Below are 12,283 nucleotides of genomic sequence, written 5' to 3' on the forward strand. Positions count from 1 at the left end.
ATGTATGGATTGTGATAAGGGCTGTATGAGCCCCCAATAAATCGATTTAAAAAATAGAGTATGAGAAGAGGAACCTGTGACATGGTAAGATCTATCATTTGATGGTGATGCTTGGTAAACCCCTGCAACTGGAGTTCAAAACCCTAAATTGAGAAGTGAAATTAAATAGGATGGGTTCATAAGGATAAGACCAATTTCACCATCTATTGTAATTCAAGCCTAGCATTGGCATCAGATTTGGCTAGCACATTGCCTTCCAGGTTAATGGGTATTGATCACGAGGCCAATGAAAGCTACACTACAGTTTAGAATGGTGGAAGGTCTAAAATGCTAAAGAAGGCCTGCTCTGGGAAAGTAAATGAATTCTATGAATTGTCTGTTTTGTATTTGTTTCATAAGAAAGCTTATTTTACTTGTGCTTTAAACAGTGACAGTACTTTTTTCTAGCAAGAAATGGAATTTCATTAGCCACATAAACAACAATTTGTTAACTTAAGACTTTGAGAATGTGTTTTCATAAATATCATAGATTGTATTAGAACTTGCTCAGCACAGGGTGCGGAGGGAAAGTGGAAAATAGGTACTACCACCCCATCTGAGTTCTGACTGAATGTAAAAATGTCCGTTGTTCAGAAGGAAAACATTTGTGGAAGTTTAGTAGCTGAGGCAACCACATACATTTCACAAAGCTGCCTGGCTTCCTTAACAATATGTCTCCATCTCTGGTTAAACTCCACCACCGCAGCAGAGGTTTCAAAAGAAAACGGGGACAGTGTGATTCACTTTGGAAGTGTACCTGTTCACTTCAGATTTTGAAAAATGATCAGTTATTGTGTAAGAGTTCTACTTCTGGATTTAAACACTTATAATTAAACCACCAAAAGGGAAAAGATGTTTTCTTTTTCCCTGACTTGCATTTCCCTTTGGATTCATTGTCTTTACCTAACTGTATTCTTTCCTCCTGAGAAGGAGGTAGGTAGGATTATTGTGTCAACCTGGCCAATAAACACATGTGGGGTTCACAAGGTTTCAGTTTAATTGAAGGGCAAAGAGATAAATGGCTCGGTGAGACTCACCTTTCTGTCTCTTGCTCTCTGATGATCGGACCAGTGTGTGGCTACTTTAGCTAGTTCTCTGCCTCAACTTGTGAGTTAAAATACCTGTGGGACACCCAAGCCATGGAAAGTGTCACTATAGTTTGAGGTTCCTTCAAGATGTGCTTTGCCACACTGCTGGTGTATACATCACTTGAGTTGGGAACTGTCAGACCCTGTCATCTGGCTGACTCTTGATGACCTGCCCTGCTGTTGGCTACCTGTGGCCAGATTGTCTGTATACATCATTTGAGCTGGGCACTGTTGGACTCAGTTATCTGGCTGACTCTTAATGACCTGCCCTGCTGCCTGTGGCCAGATTGTCTGTATTGCTCTACAGAAGACTCAGCTGTCTGCTTCCTCGACTTGCACCCAAGAGCCCTCATGAGTTGAAGGATTGCCAGCGTATTAACTGTCTCATAGAAGTGAGTTGAACTGAGTCATTTGTACTGCTCTGTGGAGAGATTAGCTGCTTATTTCTTATTTTGTATTTATCTGTCTATTTATCTATATAAAATCATAAGTGTCCTGGTTTTGTTTCTCTAGAGAACCCTGTCTAACGCAGTACTTTAGATGTAGTGAAACATGGGCCCAGGAGTTTGGAGAACTTGGTTGCCGTCATCTCTTTCATGCCTCACAGTCACTTAACCCACGGCATGGCACTGCAAGTTCCCCTTTGATGATGAGTCCAACAGGCCCAGATGGTCTGAGAAAGTCCAAGACTTTTGGCCTAAGCGACAGACCATTCAGCTTCTAACCTTGATCAATCACTCTTTTCAGTTCTTGCAATAGGTTGGTATTAGAAAAAGGATTTCAAAATACTATTTTATAAATTTAGTAATTTCTAGCTTTTGAAGGACGCCTCTTGGTATTTTCAAAGGGCTAATCTCATATGGATTTGAGAAAAACATGCTTTTGGGGGGTGGGGCAGTGGGGAATTATTTCGCTTTTTTGTGAGGGTTTTTTTTTTTTAGATTATTATTTTTCTTTCTAAAGTGGTGAACAACATATACAACAAAACACTTGCCCTTGCAATTTCTACATTTACAGTTAATGATGTTGACCACATCTTTCATGTTGTACAGCCATTATTGCAATTCTTTTCCAAAATATTCCACTGTCATTAAGATTAATTCAATGAGGCAAATTCTACCTTCCTTTTTCTCATCCTTGGTTAACCATGACTAATTTTTGCTCTCTATACATTTGCTTATTTCATCCAAGTGAAGTCTTAAGTATTTGTCCTTTTGAGATGGATTTATTTTTCTCAGTATAATATCTTTAAAATTCATCCATGTTGGGTCATCCTGCTTAGATGTCATTTGTGCAAGACAGTAGAGGAGTGGGTACATTGTTCTTCAGATTTGCACAAAATCGGCAAATCTGGGATGTTAGACAAGGCACTACTTGTTTGTCAGTTTGTTGTACTGTGGTGGCTGTGTGTTGCTGTGATGCTGGAAGCTATGCCATTGGTATTTCAAATACCAGCAGGGTCACCCAAAGTTAGCAGGTTGCAGCTGAGCTTCCACATTAAAAATAGACTATGAAGAAGGAATGAGCTGTCAACTTCTGAGTTGCCACTGAAAACCCTATGGATAGCATTGATTTTCAGTAGGACAACTACTGAAAACTTTAGGAACAAAAGCAGAATATTGTCAGATAGTGCCAGACGCTCAGCCCCTCAGGTTGGAAGGCACTCAAGATGTAACTGAGGCAGAGCTGCCTGTTCAAATCAGAGTCAACTCTGATGCCTACTGGAGTTTCTGGGCCTTCATTTGCTCATGGGGCACGGCTCTACATGAGAAGAAACAGCTTTAAACATTAATTAATATTTAGAACTTGGAATGTATGAAGTATGAATCTAGGAAAAATGGAAGTCATTAAAGATGAAATGAGATGCATAAAGATATTTCCTAGGCATCCGTGAGCTGAAATGGACTGGTCTTGACCATTTTGAATCAGATAATCATATGGTGGTCTGTGCCAGGAAGGGCACAATGAAGAGAAATGGAATTGCATTCCTAGTCAAAAGGCATTTCAAGATCTGCCTTGAAGCACAATGGTGTCTATGATAGGATCATGTCTAACCACATTCATGAAAATCTATGGAGAAAAGATTGGAGTTGTCAAGGAGTTCATCTTACTTGGATCCACCATCAATTCTCATGGAAGCAGCAGTCAAGAGATGAAAGGATGCACTACATTAGGTAAGTCTGCTGCATAAGAACTCTGGAAAGTATTGAAAAGTAAGGGTAGTACTTTAAGGGCCAAGGTGTGCATGATCCAAGGCATGATATTTTCATGATATTTTCATGTGTATGTGAAAGGCGGACATTGACTAAGGAAGACTGAAGGAAAATGGGTGCATTTGAACTGTGGAGTTGGCAAAGAATATTGAAAGTGTCATGGACTCCCCCCAAAATAAACAGATCTGCTTTGGAAGAAGTACAGCTAGAATCCTTTTTCGAGGCAGGGGAGATAAGACTTCATCGCACATGCTTTGGACATGTTACCAGATGAGATCAGTTCCTGGAGAAGGAAATCATCCTTGGAGGGCCGGAGGAAAAGAGGAGATCTTTGACCAGATAAATGGATACAGTGACTCTAACAATGTGCTGAAACAGAAGAACAATTGTGTGGATGGTGCAGGACCGGGCCGTGTTTCATTTTGGAGCGCACAGGGTAGCTATGATGCAGAACTGACTGAACTACCCCTAACGACCACAAAAATCACACCTCATTAAGCACTTTCCAGGTGCCAGACAATGTTGGAAGTGCTCTCAGACACCTGTTTTCCCTATTGCACAAACATCAGGCGCTAAGGCTTAAAAAAGTGGAGTAATTCTCTTTAGGCCTTAGAGTTCCTAGTGCTTTGGTAGTGGGTATGTTAGTAACCTCAGAATTACACCAATCCCTTCCCTAACTTCAACTGCAGCCCAGGGCCCGACTCCTCAACCTCATTCTACTGCTTAGTGAACAAAAAAGCTAAAACAAGCCATGACTTAAAAATCAAATGGAACCCACTGCTGCTGACGTGACTCAGACACACAGCAATTCAGAAGGACACAGTATATAACGGCCTCATAGGGGTTCCAAGCTATAGATCATTCTCCTGAGCAGCGACTAGTGAAACTGCTGACCTTTTGGTTAGCAGATGGGTGCTTTAACCATGTGCCACTAGGATTCCTATTCCTTAGTCAACAAAGAGCAAAAACAAACACATTAAAGCAAAATAAGAAGCAGCAAAATGAAATGAGTAATAATAGTTTCAAATCCAGTGACCCACTACCCACTTCTCTGCTGCCAGGAAGCAAGCATCAGAAGCAGGAGGCAAAGCATTCTTCACATGATTTGTGATGTGGGTTTATCAGTCACTTATTTTAACTTTGTACTTTATGCGGGTGTAGATTGCCATTTCTGCAACTGTCAACGGATTGGTATCAATTTCCATGAGGTTGATGTAATTTAAGACTCCTTTGTCAAAGTTGGACTTATTTGGTTCGCACACACAGGGCTGAAGTAAACTGTGCTGCTTAGGTTGAGTCTATACCTGAAGATAAGGCGGGAAGTTGAATCAATATATAAAAAGACATCAAACAAGTGCAAACCACATACCAGGGATTGCATTAATCACTTTATATTTATAATAGTTAAGCTGACGGTAAAACTGCAAGGTAGGTAGTATTCTTGTCCCAGTTTTCAGAAGAGTGAATGGAGCCTCAGAAAGTAACCCTTGAATATGTCAGTAGGAGTGGAAGGGCAAGAGAATGATTCCAGAGACCCCCAGGATAGGGAGGTCGCATAACATGCTCAGTGGGAGTTTGGATTTAGTTTGAATTGTTAGGACTTTCAACTGTGTAATTTTGGATACAGTTACTTCCTGACAGTCACCTCTATTAATGCTATTATTTCTTCTTGAAGCTATCTAGTTTCTCAGTGGTCAGTAGATCTCACAACCAAAATCACTCTCTAATTAGATGGCTCTGCTTTCTTCTTCTTTTTTAAAAATCGTTTTATTAGGGGCTCATACGACTCTTATCACAATCCATACATACATCAGTTGACGACTCTTATCACAATCCATACATACATCAGTTGAGTAAAGCACATTTGTACATTCCTTACTCTCGTCATTCTCAAAACAGTTGCTCTCCACTTAAGCCCCTGGCATTAGGTCCTCATTTTTCCCCTCTCCCTCCCCGATCCCCCCTCCCTCATGAGTCCTTAATTTATAAATCATGATTTTGTCATATCTTGCCTTGTCCGACGTCTCCCTTCACCCACTTTTCTGTTGTCCGTCCCACAGGGAGGAGGTCACATATAGTTCCTTGTAATCGGCTCCCTCTTTCCAACCCACTCTCCCTCCACCCTCCCAGTATCGCCACTCACACCACTGGTCCTGAAGGGATCATCCGCCATGGATTCCCTGTGTTTCCAGTTCCTATCTGTACCAGTGTACATCCGCTGGTCTAGCCAGACTTGCCAGGTAGAATTCGGATCACGATAGGGGGTGGGGGTGGGAGGGAGGAAGCATTTAGGCACTAGAGGAAAGTTGTATTTTCCACCGTTGCTACATCGCCCCTGGACTGGCTCATCTCCTCTGCTCTGCTTTCTTCTATCACTAAAGGGCAAGCACATTCTTGGTGTTGTCAGATGCCGCCCAGTCAATTGTGACTATGGAAATCCTATGCACAACGGAATGAAACACTGCGCAGTCCTTAGCTATCCTCATAATAATTTCTGTGTTTAAGCCCATTATTTTACCCATGGAGCCAATCCACTTTATTGACCACCTTCTTCTCCAATTCTCTGCTTTACACTGAGGTCCTCCTCTAGACACTAATTGATGGTGCTTTTGTCAACCTGTGAAGGTATCTATGTGAGATCCTCTTTCTCTAGGTGATTATGGAGTGGTTATGAAGAGTTTTAATTAGGATTTTTTAATTTGGAGAATATTAAATGGGAGATATGTTTCTGTTAGCTGCCTTCCAATCAGCCCTGGAGTCACGCAGAACCCATAGTGAGATTGGACTATAAAGACCCATCGGCTTTCATTGACTGGTCTTTCAGAACCATAGTGCCAGACGTTTCTTCCTAGTCCATGTTAGTGTGGAAGCTCGACTGAACACAGCAACATCCAAACCACTTATAGACAAGTGGTGGCTGCGCAGGAAGCACAATGGCTGAGAACCAAACCCTTGTCTCCTGCACAGAAGTTGAGCGTTCCACTACTGGATTACCACGGAAAGAAGCATAACAAAACAAACATGCAAATGTCCAATTCACTGCCATCGAGTGCATTCTGACTCATAGCAACCCTATAAGACAGGTCGCAGGAGAGAAATAACATTGCATAGGTGACTGGAAGAAAGCTCACCAAGGACTGAGGACCCTGCAAAGCAGATTAAGCTACAAAAGAAGATACTTTAAGAGGGTCTGAAAGGTCATCTAAAACCATAACGAGTAGGTGCGGACAAAGGACTACCACTTGACATTCAGAAAGCAGCAGGACACATATGAAAGTGTGCAGGAATCCACCGGTGACGCTGACGGGTGAATGTTTCCCTCTTTCTAAAAGCTCACTCATGGCCATCGAGTCCATGACGATGCATAGTGATGCTGACGCGGAGTGAATTTATAGGAGAGGCCAGAATTGCCCTTGTGGATTCCAAGACGATAGCTCAATGCAGGAGTAGAAAGCTCTGTCTTTCTTCCATGGAACAGCTAGCTGGTGGTTTTGAACTGCTAAACGTTCAGATCACAGTCCAACGTGTAACCGCTGGCAACCGCTGGCTTCCCCTGTCCATTCCAGATGCAGCTGAATTCTCAAGGAGAATTCTGAGAGTCAGGTAGAGCATCTGTGATTGGAAAAAGGTGAATTGTGATCATTAAAAACTAACGTGACTTCCTTCAATAGACACATTCTGATGTTCAGATGTACATAAAAGGTAAATATCTGGAACATCAAATAATTTAAAACTTAATGGTACCAAAGTTTGGTACATAATGGAACCCTCAGAAAAACGTGTTTTTTTGGGGGTGTGTGTGTAAAGGATCTGTTTAATTTTTATTTTTAGTGAATATGTATTTTAACGATTCTTTGTATATCACAGAAAGCATACTTTTAATGATAAAACTCGGACTCTTGTTTGCCTCCCATAGCAAAAGTATAAAACACTATCCGATTCCCTCATGATAACCTCATTGTATCACGGAAACCATGGACTGTAGCATCAGAACGTTGTCTCAGCTTGTACCTGCCTTACCTAGTTCAGAGAACTGGGCCGCTTTAGGCTGACTTTGCCGGCAAGGTTAGGTGTTAAATGTGCAGGAGCCGACTTCTTTCCCTAAATGCCTTCCTGACCTTGAGTTTGTGTAGAACCTCGGAAGGATACACTTTTCTACTCGCTAAATGCTGGTGAACCAGAGAACGAAGCTGCCGAGCACCTGTCTGTTTAACCGTACTGTGAGGGCTTGTGTGTTGCTGTGATGCTGGAAGCTCTGCCACCCGTATTTCAAAACCCAGCAGGGTAAACAAGGGCGGCAGGTTTCAGAGGAGCTTCCAGACTTAGACAGACTAGGGCTGTGGGCACCTGGGGTGGTTCCGCCCTTTGTGGCGTGGTAGCCTTTGGTCAAGACTTCCATGAAGAAGGGAGAAAAAAATAGCCCCAGACAAACCCCAAACAAACAAACAAAAGCCCCCAACCACTCAGCCTGTTTCCCAGCTGCAGGCCCAAGTGAGCCTGGGGCCACCGCTGAGAGTTGGGGCCTTCCCCTGAGATGAGTGCCCGTGCCGGGCCAGTGGTCGACTACAGCCTGTGCTGCACACGGGCCGTGTATCTTCTCAGCTTCCTTAGCCTCCTATGCTCTGGGGGTAGTCCAGTCAGCTCCGTTCCTCCTTCAGGGAGCACTCGCTGCATGCTGGAGACGTGGGTAGTCGTCCTGGGCATACCTTTGTTCAACGGGCAGGGAGGGACACTGGAGATGGGGCTGTGCTGTAGGAGGGGTTGATAGATTCTTGGCTGGCTAGCTGAGAATTCACTGTTCTTCTTGATAATTTTGTGTGGGTTCCATCCACCCTTTAATTTTCTCTGTTGATGTTAAGCACCCTTGTTTTTCTTTCTTCAGAGTTTAAGGGTTCCCGATTTCCCCTCCATATCTATTTATTTCATGTCTTTGTTTGCCTTGTGGGGTGACCCAGACCTTCATTCCTTAGTGGTCTGGGTCATTAGATGTCCTGTCAGGATTGAGTTATAGTAGTTTGCCTTTATTTTAATCACAGGGCTCATTTAACCTCACCTTTAGGAACTTTCTGATCCCTAATTTTAGTCACAGGTCAAGAGGAAAAAATGGGTGGTGATAGTGTTTCCTGGGTGCTCTCAGCAATATCTTGCAAGGCATCTTCCCCAAGTAATACTTTATACAGATGCAGCTCCACCTGGCATTTCAGCTTGTACAGTTTGGTTAATCTGGTCAGGTGTGGGTTGTTTTACTGATAGTGGATTAATCCCCTCAGCTGGGAGGGGTGGATCTATTGACTGGGGTGGCTCAATCATTTCTAGGTGCTCAATATCCTCCTCTTCTGGATCAGGGTCTCATCCCATGTTTCAGGGTCTCAGTTCTGTCCTATTAATGCCCTTAGTTTAATATCAGACACTGATCTAGACCTTCAATTCAGCTGACATTGTAATTCAGCTAATTGTGTGATGAGACTCTAGATTTGGTTTTCAGCAACGTCAGCTCTATTATTACAGGAGAGAAGGCTCTCCTTTGTAGCACAGGCAGAAGCTTTCAGGTCTGTTATTCAGCACTTGAGACATGCTTCTGAGGTTCTGAGATGACCCCTTTCCTTGATCACATTTTCTATTGCAAGGAGGACCAGCCAACGAGCTTCCCTATACTTGTCATCCTGACAAAACTGCTGAAAAATATTAAACACAAGATCACCCAGAGCTTCTCCTCTAACCAAGACTTCATTTATTGGTGGTGACACTGTGGATATTAGCTTTGCTACTTCACACTATGGATTAGTAAGAGATTTGTATGCAGACTTATCCATAATTTTAGGGGTATAGATAGCAATTATCAGTGTTATTAAACATAATCAGGCTAGAGAGCCAATTTGAGAAGCCCATCTTTATGATCTTGTTTCTCTAGACCCCACTCCTGATACCAATTGTTTTAGACAGTGACCGACCAGAAGTTGGAGCTGACTCAAAAGTAACAAAACAACAGAAAAGAAAAAAAACATGTTCATTAGAATTAAAAACTCACGCTAAAACTAGATAAGCTCTGCAAATCTTGAGGAAGATGATGTTTGGAAGAAGCAACTTTGGTTGCTGTGGGGGCAGGGGTGGGAGGAATATATATTTTTAAAGATCATTTTGTTGGGGGCTCTTCCAGCTCTTGTTACAATCCATACATCAATTTTATCCGACATATTAGTACATATATTGTCATCATTTTTTCCTTGACAGTTACTTTGCATTGAGCCCTTGGGATCAGCTAGCTACTCTTCCCTGCCCCCCTCGTGGCCCCTTGATTGTTATTATTTTCATATCTCACACTGACTGCTCTCTCCCTTTCCCCATGTTTTCTGTTGCTTTTCCCCCTGGAGGAGTGTGTGTGGTTATGTGCCATTCATTGTGATCGGTGCACCCTTCCTCTCTTCCTCTCCCCCTTTCCCCCTACCCTTTTATATCACTATTCCCATTCCTGTTCCTGGGTTCCGTGTGTCATGAGCTTTATCTTTTGCCTAGACCTATGTGCATTATCCGGTCCAGTCCAGAGTGGGAAGCAGCACTGGGGTCATGATAGTGTAGGTGGGGTGGTGGTGGTTGTGGTGATGGTGGTGGTGGTAGTAGTGGTGGTGTTGAGGAAACCGCAAGGAACCAGAGGTATATTGCGTGATCCATCAGTGTTCTACTGCACCCTGATTGACTCATCCCTCCCCTGTGACCCCACTGTGAGGGAGATTCCATCATCTACAGATGGGCTTTGGATCTCCCCTCCCACCCCCCACCCCCCATTCTCACCGGTGGTGGTGGGGGAGTATTTTAGAACAACAGTGTCAAGAAGATCTGTGAATTGGTGTGTGGAAGGGAGAATGTTGAAACATATTGAAAGTACCATGGACTTCTAGGATAACAAATTTGTCTTTGATAAAGTAAAGCCAGAATGATCCTTAGAAGTGAAGATCGTAAGACTTCTTCTCATGTACTTTGGACATGCTGTCAGGAGGAGCCACTCCGTGGAAAAGGACATTATGCTTGGTAAAGTGGAAGTCAACAAAAAGAGGAAGATCCTCAACTAGAAGGATGAACACAGTGGTTGCAACCAACACAACACTTGTGAGGATCGCTCAGGACCAGGCCGTGTTCGGTCTGTCATGCATAGGGTTGCTGTGAGTTGGAACTAACACAATGTCACCTAACAACCATGATGTGCTGAAAAAAAGCCTGTTCTTGGCATAGTGGCATTCTTTCTTTTCTATGACTTTAATACTTATTTTCATTAGCATGAAGACTGAAGGAGAATGCTGAATTTCTTTGTCTTGAAGCTTAGTTCTTAATTTTATTTGCAAAGGCAATAGGAAGAAATATTCATATATTTTGACCCTAAATATTAGTATCCCTTTCAATTTCTTAATATCAAGGGATTTGAAGAGAGAGCAAAAGCAAAGAACAAAGAGAGGAAGGGAAGAGGCAAGAAGGGAGGGAAGAAGGAAGGATTAAGCAAGGAAGAAAGGAGCTACCTGAGTGGCCAAACAGGTACACATTTTTCTCAGCTGCTCCCACAAATTAAATACGATGCTATGAACACGTCACTCTTGAAGTTCTACCTATAAGTCCTCAAGCAACTAAAACAAACGTGAATGGAAAGTCTGTGTGTCATTAACTACTATTAATAAGACTTGGATGACTTATTAGAAGTTAAAATTTATATTATTGTAGAGTGCTCAAGTTGGTTGCTGACATTTAATTCTGAGCAGGGTGAGTGATTTCCCCCCAAGAGACTGACCCTTTGAAAAATGATGGGAGGAATATTATGTTTCTTAGCCCATTCCACTTCTCACCATAAAAATCTCCTGAATAATCATATTAATTTTACAACCAATCGATATGGACTTGATTCCAACTCCTGGGGACCCCATGGGTGCAGAGTCCAGTTTCCTCATAAGGTTTTCAAGGTTGTGTGATCTTTCAGAAGCAGATCGCCAGACCGTTCTTCCCAGGCACTTCTGGATGGGCTTGAATGGACAACCCCATGGTGAGGAGTCAAGTGCTTAAGCGATCATGCCATTTAGGAACTCCCAATATGTTAATAAGGATATAGTACAATTAATACATAATTTTACACTTTATGAGGTCAAAAAGAAACACTACAACCTTTTGAAAAGGAATACTTCTTAGGACAAGTTTTCCATGCTACCTTGCCTAGAAGAAAGGCTTTCATAGTCAAGTACATTTCAGAAATGCTCTGATCGTCCTCTGTTAGAAAACTTCTTGCATATTGTTATGAAAGGCCTGAAATGGCTAATAATGAAACCATGTCAATCAAACCGCTTAGCTTGGTTCTACTTAGCCTTCCCCGGATTGACGTGGCCAGGTCTCTTTCACCAATCATACCTGTTCACCTGGTGCAGGTTAGAATTTCTTAGTTCACATTTAGGGAATCATTACTAATGTCACCAAAGATGGTTTCACCGATCACTTTGTTGAGGAGTGGTTCAGAGGCATATTTTAATGTGGTAGATACATATTTCAATGGATATTAATAAAAATACACATCTCATTCATTATGTTATGGATATTATTTCTTAGGAAGAAGTTAAATTAATTGGTGTAAAGGTGAACGAGTGAATTTTAAAAGAGAAAGCAATAGTAGAGCTAGTGTATCTTGATAGCTGTTAGCTAACATTGATAATTCCCTAACTCACAGGAACTCCATGCATGGTGAAACAAAATGGTGCTTGTTCCTGTACCATGCTCATAATCAGTTGCAGTTTGGATCATTTTATTTCACAAGATTTTCATGGACTGAATTTTTGAATTTTGAAAATAAATCGCCAGGCATTTTCCCTAGTTTATCTTTTTATTTTAAATCGTTTTATTAGGGGCTCATACAACTCTTATCACAATCCATACATACATCAATTGTGTAAAGCACATTTGTACATTCATTGCCCT

The sequence above is a fragment of the Echinops telfairi genome, unplaced genomic scaffold (genome assembly GCF_000313985.2).
Source record: "Echinops telfairi isolate 266 unplaced genomic scaffold, ASM31398v2 ScPeMD7_7469;HRSCAF=8507_1, whole genome shotgun sequence".
NCBI lineage: Eukaryota > Metazoa > Chordata > Mammalia > Afrosoricida > Tenrecidae > Echinops > Echinops telfairi.